Below are 8,461 nucleotides of genomic sequence, written 5' to 3' on the forward strand. Positions count from 1 at the left end.
TCAAAAGGAGAAAGAGTGAAAGTAAGAAAACCATAGAGACTAGATATTTACTCTGGCCTGGTCTGAACCAGGTAGGCCTTCAGTGGCACCAGCAAAGGGGGCCCAGAAGTAAATTAAACAAGGATTTTAGCCACGAGGCCTCCTCTGAGACAAGGGTCCTCTCCAGAGGCTAGTACCTCCAGAACAAGCCAGGGAAGAGAGTCAGCCTTTTTCACTCACCCACATGGTAGTACCAGTTGAAAATAGAAAGTAGTCCTCAGCCAGAGCTCCTCCAGAGTCCAGTTGATGCGAAAAAACCTGGTCACAGGATATTCTTGTTACTTTTAAAGACCATTCCCTTCGTCACTTCCTTTGCCTTCCTTCCACTTTTATGTAGACCAATTGCAACTATAATTTTGTTTAGGACTGCCCAGGGGGCAGTCAGTGGGATCTGATTCATCACCCACTTTCACACGTCAGTCACAGACCTCCCCCACTTAAGGATAAGTGGGGTGTATATGCTTCTGGTGATTAAATCTAAAAATGGGCAGGGGAGAGTTGATCCCATCTTTACACTCTTCAGATGCTCTACTTGCCCTAAACTTTGTGGATGGTCTGGTACATGATATTTTGCTGTAATCCCTAAATTGTCATATACCTGCTTTAATATTTGGTCTGTAAAGTGGGACCCTCTGTCCGAGTCAGTCATAACTGAAATTCCAAATCTGGAAACAATTTCCCTTAGCAAGATCTTAACTACAAATGCTGATGTATTAGTAGCAGATGGAAATGCTTCTGGTCATCTAGTTAACTTATCCACCAAAACTAAGCAAAACTTGTATTTTCCTGCTTTTGGCATACTAATGTAATCTTATCTGCAAATTTTCAAAAGGGCTGTATGCCAATGGTCTCCCACCTAGATCTCTTTTCCTAAATACACTCTAATTGAATCTTTGACAGATAGAACAGCTTGAACAGACTTTATTTGTTGAACATTCAAGTTCTTTGGTAATGAACCATTACCACAGTGTTTTAAACTCAGTGACCACTGCTACACCTATATAACGGATATCATTTTGCATGTCTGTAAAAAGCACAAGGTCAGGATTGTCTATTGTCATATCTTTCATATCCTGCCTTGGTTGCTCTACTAATTTGACAACTTCCTCAAAGTCATGCAATGGTTCCCATTTGTTGGTAAGTCAGGTAATAGTGCTGCTGGATTTAACACACTATACCTTTTTAGCTGTATGTTTACATTGCCAAGAAGAACTATTTCATACTTCAAAATTCATTGGTCAGAAAAAGCTTGAGTCTGAAACTTAAGCATAAGAGATTCAACTTGATGTGAGCAAAATACAGTGGGACACCCCAGAACTAAATCTGCAGGTTTCTGTACTAGTAATGCTGCTGCTACTACTCTTCACAGACAAGGAGCAATGTATGCTACAGTGGGGTCCAATTGTGAACTATAGTAAGCTACAGGATGGTAATTTGGTTCTAGGGTCTATGCTGGAACTCCTGAAGCTATTTCCTTATGCTCATGCACAAATAGTTGGAAAGGCTTAGAATAATCTGGGATCCCAAAGACTGGAGCAGAAAGAAATGCCTCTTTAAGTTTTGCTATGGCTTGCAGATGTTCAGGCTTAAGATTTAGTGGTTCAGGTTCTGAATTTCTGGTTAGATCAGTGAGACACTTTGTCAGTTCATTGTGTCCTGGGATCCATTGGCAACAGAATCCTGTTGTACCAAGTATTGCTGTGAGTTGCCTCTTTGTTTTTGATGCACTCAACTTTTGGATATCAGCAATTCACTTTTGGGAAAAACTTCTATACCCCCAGATAGTATGAACCCTAGATATTCAACCCTTGGAAAATACCACTGAAACTTTGCTTTGGAGATCTTATGTCATCACTTATACAACTCACACAAAAGAAATTTGGGTTTGACAAATATAAGAATTAAAAAAGTTGTGGTCTCCATTTATAATAATTAAATATTAAGTCATGAGACTGTTCATAGCTTTATTACAGCAAAATACTGATAGGAAGAGAGAGGGAAATGTAGGAAGGAGGTAGAAAATATTGCCTAGCTAAAAATACCGTAAGTCCAGGTCTGAGTGCCTCCAGACCACAAATGTGAATCTCACCAGCCCAAGAGAGAGTCTCCAGCCAAGCATTTCAACAACCAAAGACCAACGCTGAAGAGGCTGAGCCATAAAGGCAGTCTCTCACATCACAGAAGCAAGACTCTCACCAGAGTAAGCATCTTTCTTTAGCCTGAGTCTTCAATGCAGAAAGCCAAATCTTCACTAGAATCCAAAGTCCAAATCAGGAAGCTGTAATCTGAAGTCACAAAAGATGCTGAGCTGTCCAAGAGCTTGATCCACTGAGGTGCCAAAAGATCCCAAAGAATCTCACCAGAGCTCATGCCCACGAGGCAAAAGACTGCAAAAGAACAATCAGGGTCCCAGAGTATAATGATTAAATTGGTGTTTTGACTAAATAAGAGTTATTAAAAAGTGGTCACTGATTATTATCCCTTAAGTCAGGAAAACTGTTAGCAGCTTTTAACAATTTTGTTTAATTGATATATTAGTAAACAGAGGAAGATGTGGGAGGGAAAGAGGTAAGGAGACTACCTAGCCTACCCTAAATACTGATCTGGTAAAATGAAAGATGTGGAAATCCTAATCACTCACCAGCAAGCCAAGCAGGATCAAGGCAAAGTTCCAGTGTAGAAAAACTCATGAGCTAAGCTCACCGAGGCAGCAATTAACCCAACAAGAAAATCCCCAACTCCAAGAAGCTCCAAAGACAAAAGTCGAAGTCCCAAAGCTGAAAACACCAGTTGAAAGGCCCAAAGCTTCAAGTTGAAGTCCAAAAGCCCCAAGTAGCCATCCTCCAAAGGAGAAGCCCAGAGGAGAAGATCCAAAGGATCAGAGACTCCATAGAAGAACTCCCAAGGAGAAGATTCAAGGAGAAGTCCCTTGGACAGGAAGTTCAGGACTTTTTATAGACCTTTTTCCACATCATTTCCTGTCCCTTCTCCACTGTTATATTGAAACTAAAGCTATTATTGATAAAGCTAAAGCTGATATATTATAACTATTTCATAGACAGTGAATGGAAGGCCAGAATCAGTTTGGTACAACCCTTATTTATTTTGTTCTATGAGAGGTAGAGAGAGGAAATAGGAGGTGGGAAATGGGAATTATATCTATTAATCTTATGTCTAGATTTCTAAAGTTATACTAAAATGTCTAAATAAACCCCTCAAGATCTAACTGCTCTCTTTTCACTTTCTTCTTGTCTAATAGAGCAGACCTCCTTAACTTTACTCTCACTATCTTAGAATAATATTCTCTATATAACTAAACTATTCTTATTAATAAAATCTTCTTTAGCCTCCTTAAAGTAATATATGAAGGGGCAGCTGGGTAGCTCAGTGGAGTGAGAGTCAGGCCTAGAGACAGGAGGTCCTAGGTTCAAACCCGGCCTCAGCCACTTCCTAGCTGTGTGACCCTGGGCAAGTCACTTGACCCCCATTGCCTACCCTTACCACTCTTCCACTTATGAGACAATACACCGAAGTATAAGGGTTAAAAAAAAAAAAAAGTAATATATGAAATCAAACTGTCAGATATAACTGTCAGAATCTTTTGGCAGAGAGACACTGATGCAGGCCCTGCTCCCAAGTCAGAGAGGGTAGACAGAGCCCTTCTGACAGCTCCTTCTCCCTTCAGGAAAAAAGCTCTCCAGAATCGGATTTTAACTCAAATTCGTAGATGTATCCCAAACTCTGAAAAGTAACTATCTCAAAATAACTAACTGATCTTCTTTGTCTCAGAGAATGATCCAGCAACCTTGTTCCCAAGGATGTCAGAGAAACTGCTCCCAGAACCAACCAAATTCTCTCTTTTATGATATGCTTCTTAAGGTGATGGAGGGCAAGAACTATCTGCTCTGCTTCTTAAAGGCAACTAAGTGATATTAATAAAACTTCTGCTCTTAATGAGACAATATGAACCTAATAAAACTCCTTATAATACCACTTTACAGGAACCAATTTGCAGTCCTAGCACTGTGGGGGGAGGGTGGGTGCAGTGGCCTTTGGAATTGCCACCCTCTTTAGCAAGTAACTTGTGAACTCTCATACTTAGTGACTGGTAAGGTACTAAGTAGGAGTACTTAAGTTTTTGATTGATTAACTTAATAGACAAAGAGAGTTTGATTCACTCTTCACAAGATAGCAGTTTTCTCCAGTCATCAGCTCTCCTCCTCACATATCAAGAATCAATCACAGTCTCCCAATTTGCCTAGCACTGTGTGTGTGTGTGGGGGGGGGGGGGGGGGGGGGGGTTGGGTGGTCGTACTTGTGGTCTTTCAGGTCTTTTAGGTTCTTACTAAGTGTTAATAACTAATTAATTGTGAAAGGTGGGGCACTCCAGGTTCTTGATTGATTAAATAGACAAAGGGAATTTAAATTCTCTTTCAGTTATGAGAGGAGATTGCAAGGTAACCTTGGAATGAGGCAACTATTCTTGTACAGTGCCTCACAAGTAAATAGAGGTATGGACATAATACCCGTGACCATCTAGGGGAATAGATTTGTACTTGTATGTCTGATTGATATGGTGATGTGGAAACAACTTGAGGACAGATTGAGAAATCAAAACAGTATGTTGTACTTAGAAAGGGCCATCATTTGGTATAATCACTGCAGGAATACCAGTGCTATTTTATGTTCAAGATGGTTTGGAATCACTGCACAAAGAAACCTATTAGGCTTCAAAAACACATGTGCTAGTTGTCCCTGGGGAAAAATATATTGGTAACCAAACTGAGTAGTTCTTTACCACTTAAGGTACCATTAAAGAATTATAAGAAAAAACTTCTTCAACATCATTTTGAACCTCCAAGGTTTTATGGATGACTAAAGGGACATGATGTAAGAGGAACAATGCTGAATCATGCTGTTCACTTCCTGAGAGAATGATGGCAAACTCAATATAGAGTATGTTAAATATTTTATGATAGATAATGAAATAATTTGAATATTGAGTAAATGTACAGGAAATGGCTTAATATCTTTGGTTCTGAGTAGAAGAGAAGAAACTTTAAATATAACATTGAAAATTATTAGATGACATTTTAAAAGGTAAATCTATTTCTGAGCTTAGAATATGAAATTTACAGAGAATGACCATGTAATAATGCATCCATATCGATCAGAACAGAATATCAGGAACATTAACTGAGTTTGTAAAAGTTAGAAATATGATACACAAGAGGCATTTAAAGGAAAGGTAGAAAGTGCACTGAAGAAAGACTGTCATACTGTGGATAGAGCATGCTCAATCACAGGGTTTGAGTTGTACAACTTTTCTAGTCTCATGAGAAACCTCCTAGCTGCAGGGAGGTTAGTCAGGTCACTTCAACATTCTGAGTTTGTAGCCTGACTTGTGAAGTTTAATGAGAATTCTGGGCCTGTCTGTGTCAGGTCTGTTGTTAGATTCCCATGTTATTGTATGTAAAGATACTTCTAAAATCAACTGTTTTATAGATCTGACCAAATGGCTTATCAAAAGGCTGATTCTGGCACTTGAAGTTTGGAAACTCTTCTTTTTACTGGAGAAATAGAATAAATATCAGTTTGTTTTCTACCATCAGAGGAAAGAACTTATATTTCTGTGTGTGTCTGTGTTTGTGTGTCTTTCTGTGTATATGTCATTATTTCTTTTCTTCAGATGCAAAGACCAGGTTTGAAGTGAATGGGATGACTACAAAGCTGAGCATTTCTGTGGAAAAATCTGGTCAGCAAAGATTCATGAATGATGGGAACTGTGACTTTAATTTGAAAGAGAACTCTGACACTTATATCAAGGCAGCTAAAAATCCAAAGAGTAACTGTGAATTTGATGAAACTGCAAAGAGATTCACAGAGTATTCAGTCCTAAATCAGTGTAAGAAAATGACCTTAGAAAATGACTGTTTACAAGACAGTAAATATAGCAAATGCCTTCCTCAACAGGTACAGCTTCTTCAATTTCTTGAGAAACCTCCTGAAATGCACATGTATCAGAGTAATATAAGGGAAATGGCCTCTACCTGGAATACAGATCTCATTAGACATCAAAAAAGTTATCCTGGAGAAATGCTTTCTGTAGGTAATAAAGGCGGGAAGGCCTTCCCTCTGAACTCTAAGATTTCTGGACATCAGAGAATCCACACTGGAGAGAAGCTTTATGAATGTAAACAATGTGGAAAGGCTTTCACACTGAAGGGCAATCTTGTTAAACATCAGAGAATCCACACTGGAGAGAAACCTTATGAATGTAATCAATGTGGAAAGACTTTCACACAGAGGGGTAGCCTTGTGAAACATCAGAGAATCCACAGTGGAGAAAAACCTTATGAATGTTTTCAATGTGGAAAGGCTTTCACAGAGAGGTATGCTCTTGCTGTACATCACAGAATCCACACTGGAGAGAAACCTTATGAATGTAATCAATGTGGAAAGGCTTTCACAGAGAGGTACATTCTTTCTGTACATCAGAGAACCCACACTGGAGAGAAACCTTATGAATGTAATCAGTGTGAAAAGACTTTCACAAAGAGCTCCAGACTTGCTATACATCAGAGAATCCACAGTGGAGAGAAACCTTATGAATGCCATCAATGTGGAAAGGCTTTCACACAGAGGTATGTTCTTACTGCACATCAGAGAATCCACACTGGAGAGAAACCTTATGAATGTAATCAGTGTAGAAAGACTTTCACAAAGAGCTCTAGACTTGCTAAACATCAGAGAATCCACACAGGAGAAAAACCTCATGAATGTAATCAGTGTGGAAAGACATTCACACAAAAGGATGTTCTTGCTGTACATCAGAGAATCCACACTGGGGAGAAACCTTATGAATGTAATCAGTGTGGGAAGGCTTTCAGAAGTACCTCTGATCTTCGTAAACATCAGAGAGTCCACAGTGGAGAGAAACCTTATGAATGTAATCAGTGTGGAAAGGCTTTCACACAGAGAGGCAATCTTGTTCAACATCAGAGAATCCACAATGGAGGAAAACCTTATGAATGTAATCAGTGTGGTAAGGCTTTCACAAAAAGCTCCATACTTGATAAACATCAGAGAAGCCACAGTGGAGAGAAACCTTATAAGTGCAGTCAATGTGGAAAGGGTTTCACAAAGAACTCCAGGCTTGCTATACATCAGAGAATCCACTCTGGGGAGAAACCTTATGAATGCAATCAGTGTGGAAAGGCTTTCACACAGAAGGATGTCCTTGCTGTGCATCAGAGAATCCACACTGGGGAGAAACCTTATGGATGTAATCAGTGTGAAAAGGCTTTCAGAAGTAGCTCAGATCTTCATAAACATCAAAAAATCCACACCGGAGAGAAACCTTATCAATGCAATCAGTGTGGAAAGGCTTTCACACAAAAGGATGTTCTTGTTGTACATCAGAGAATCCACACTGGGGAGAAACCTTATGAATGTAATCAGTGTGGGAAGGCTTTCAGAAGTACCTCTGATCTTCGTAAACATCAGAGAATCCACACTAGAGAGAAACCTTATGAATGTAATCAATGTGGAAAGGCTTTCACACAGAAAAGCGTTCTTGCTGTACATCAGAGAATCCACACTGGAGAAAATCTTTATGAATGTAAAGAATGTGGAAATACTTTTATAAAAAGCTCCAGTCTTACTAAACATAAAAAATTCCACACTGGAGAGCAGAATAATGGAAAGAGGTGATGGAGGAATGGGGAAGAGAACCTTTAATAGATTATTGGCTTGGTGGATGTGTCCCAGGTGGAATTCTAGCTCTTGGGTAGAGTTTGAAGGTCTGAGATGAGGCCAGAGGAAAAGAAGAGTCATGCCAGAGGCCAATGCATTCATCATTTTGGAGGACAGGGCTTGGGGAAGAGAGATAGTATCCTGAGGTCCTGGCTCAAGGTGTGATCACTTCTTTCCTTGGGGCTGAATTTTCTATGGCTTCTAGAAGCCAGCTCTGAATGTTCAGGTGCCAGGGAGGTCTGAGGGAGGACCTCTTCCTGCACTCTCTTTCTGCTGGCTGGCCCTTTCCATTGATCCTGATCTTTATTGTCTGATCTCTTGGCCAGTGTCTGCCAGTTATGCCAGGATCAGGGCACTTTTCCAGTTCTGGCTCCTGGGCTTGCTATGTCTGGACTCTTCATCACATCCCAAAGGTCCTGGAGTACCATCCCCATCTTTACTATTGGGTCATAGTTGTCCAACCTGCTTATTTCACCCATATTATTAGAGGGAGATCTGAGTTTGGGAGTCATTGAGGTTCTTTTGGTTCTCAGCTGTGAAAATGAATGTTCCAATTAATTATCTACACCTGCTGGAGCATCCCCATTATCCAGCTACTCATAGGGAAGTACCTGTCTGAATTTCACTGCATTTACTAATGACTAGGAAGCTGACAAGTTTATGCAGT

At 39.9% G+C, this 8,461-nt stretch overlaps 1 pseudogene; it reads left to right on the forward strand.

The window, feature by feature from the left end:
- Positions 1–7,764, forward strand: part of LOC123240686 — a 118,079-nt pseudogene extending 110,315 nt beyond the window's left edge.
- Positions 7,765–8,461: the final 697 nt, after the last annotated feature.

The sequence above is a fragment of the Gracilinanus agilis genome, chromosome 3 (genome assembly GCF_016433145.1).
Source record: "Gracilinanus agilis isolate LMUSP501 chromosome 3, AgileGrace, whole genome shotgun sequence".
NCBI lineage: Eukaryota > Metazoa > Chordata > Mammalia > Didelphimorphia > Didelphidae > Gracilinanus > Gracilinanus agilis.